Genomic DNA, 2,875 nt, shown 5'->3' on the forward strand with positions numbered 1-2,875 from the left:
GAGGCGGTTAAAGAGGGGCCAGCACTATCAGAGAGAGTTTTGGTGGAGGAGGAGAGGATGAGAGGGTGGACAGAATGTCCTGGGTTTTTTAGATGAAATGAGAGGCCACGTCGTGCAAAGGGCCTGGGAGGCGACAGGAGGGGTAGAGACTGCGGCAGGGTTGGCCAGCTCCTTGCAGTTTTTAAAGAGTTCAGCCAAGTTGTTAGATTCCGCAGAGACACAGGCTTGAATATGGGCTCTCTTCTTAGAGTGGAGACGGAGCCAGTATTGCCTTTGGAGCAGGCGGCAAGCCAGTTTGTCAGAGGATGCACAAGAAGCCTGCCATTTCCTCTCAGCCACCCTACACTTGCGTTTAAGAGTGACTAGGTCAGAGTTGTACCAAGAGTTGCACTTGGCTTTGGGCTTCAAGCAAATCCTCATGATGGAGGCGAGGGGCTGCCAAAAAGACAGTAGTAGCACTCCACATTACGTTATGTCACCTAACACTCTTACATGTTACATTAAAGAGATATGTCAATTAACCTCACATAAATATTCATTTTTTCCTTCCTTCGCACTGATATAAATAGAGGGAACCTTCCATCTGATATCAGGTATTTGAATAGAGACACAGACACACACTCTCACTCACACACACTTATACACTTTTGTTTCTCTTGATCTCTTTTGTGCATTTCTGATCAACACCTCTCTCGAACCGCTTCCTTTATTTTAGCTTTCCCGCAATTCCTAGCGATGCCTTCTCTGGGCTTGCAATCAATCTACCAGGGCATGTTTGAGGATTTGGGAATTGCACAACTGAGGGATAAGGCAACACTTGGAGGTCAGTATATACTTAGGGAATGTTTAATGTTTGAAAGATCCCAAAAGACGTGGTGGGCTAAGCCTAAGGTCCTCTCTGCAGCTCCAGGTCCAGCATGGGTTTGCAAACAGTGGCACCCGGCCCCGATACCTACCCCACCCCTCACACTGAGGGTCAAGCAGGGGACTTTTTGACATGGCTTTCCATTCTGCTTGGGTTCAAACGGCATTAAGCTATGAGGGTTGCATTAAGTAGACAGCACATTAATAATGTGTTATATTTAATAATACATATTATCTGTTAGGGGCGTGAGACCTAGGCAGCTCGCATCACACCAGTCATTCTAGAATTCTTGAAAGATTGTTTCTTATGAGGTAGGTGTCATCCGACAAGAAAATCGGCTAGCAATCTTTGGGCTAGGGCAGGACAGGGTAGGTCACCTTTATTTGAGAATGCAGTATACAAGTCAGTGGCTCATGTTTTGTTTTTACATCTGAAAGAGCAACAGTGAGCAGTGTGTCAAGGGCACTATGTACCTTGTTAACAATGATAGTGTCATGCGATCCGAAAAATGTCTGCCTCATAAGTCATAACTGGATGTTCCGGTATAACAGAGATGGCGGCCACATGGTCTGAGTTTTTAAAGTTAAACATTTTCTTTCCCCGGGCCTCAAAAATAGAAAAATGAGGCCCGGAGGGATATCAAGAAGGGGTTGGAACATGTCCATAGTCAGTCAGCGAAGGTCCAGGGATGTATCACAGTTTCACTGTGAGATATCGGAAAGAGAATGACATCATTTGCGAGTTATATGTTAAAGGTTGAAATTTTGTTTAACCAATAAAACATTAAAAAAAAAAAAATAGTCAGCGAAGCTCCGGTTAGGCCCAATTGATAAGCTTGTATGCTGTGTTCCATCCGCTGCTCACGACGGCCCGGTGAAGGTCTCCTAGGAAGTGACGTATGGGCGCTTACTGCATTCTGCATTTCCATCATCAGAGACAGAGCTTGCAGTCCCAGTAGACCTCTATGCATAAGGTGTAACTTCAGGAGCGTACCAGGGGAAAGTGGTTATTGAAAGACGTTTATTTAGTAAGAAAAAGGCCAAAGTAAAAGTAATTTACAGCAAAAACTATTTAATCAGCCGTATTATGGAGCACTCGGGGAGCGATGGTGAAAACGGAAGTGAACTGATGCAACATTATGTAATGCGCTTGAGCATTTCCTGGAATCGGGCTTGTTCTAGCGTTTTCGTATACATTTGTGAATTGTCAAAGCTCCTTTGGCAGCAAACAGGATGTGATGGAAGGGCTCTGATACTACAGATACTGATGCTTTGATTAATTAATCAGTAAATAGGTCTGTTCTTTAGCAGACCGTTGTCTTTTGGAAATCCACCAAAGTGTGGTTTAAAGTACAGGAGATATATTTGCTTTGCTCACAGCACAGCCACACCCATGCATCGCCCACCCAATCCCCCTACCCCCCACACACACCTCTACCCCTCAACATTGTCATATTTAATTTTCTTTTACTCGTCAAGCTGTATTTATGAAAGAGAAACCTCCGTCATATACTGCTTTTCTATATGTCAACACATCTGAAGTACCTCTGTTATAATTGTTTGGGAAGAAGTAGTAGTGAATGTGTTGTCTTAATTATAGGTATCAGTATAATTCTTTATTTGTTAACGAAAGTTCAAATAAATAATTCCTCACAAAGGGACCTTTAGTAACTAGTAAGAGTAAGAGGATTGTCGCTTTGTTTAGCAAAACTGGCAAGTGGATGAACATTTCAAGAGCAGGTCCTGTCAACAGGCAATCTGCCTTGGTTGCAATGCCCTGCAACCCACTGCCGGACCTTCAGTGCTGCGGAGGAAGCAGGACTACCTTAACCAGCGACATCACCGCCTGGACCTCTCCCATCGTCCTAATCTGGTGCCAATGATGGGAGTGTTGCCTCTGTCGCCCCAGCATTGGACCCTCCCTGCCAACGCAAGCCTCAGGTAGGTGTCATTATCACTTGCAGAAACTGCTATATGCCATAGCTCTGAATGCAGCAGCCTTTGAGGCAAT

The sequence above is a fragment of the Ambystoma mexicanum genome, chromosome 11 (genome assembly GCF_040938575.1).
Source record: "Ambystoma mexicanum isolate Mex_15411 chromosome 11, UKY_AmexF1_1, whole genome shotgun sequence".
NCBI classification, from domain to species: Eukaryota; Metazoa; Chordata; class Amphibia; order Caudata; family Ambystomatidae; genus Ambystoma; species Ambystoma mexicanum.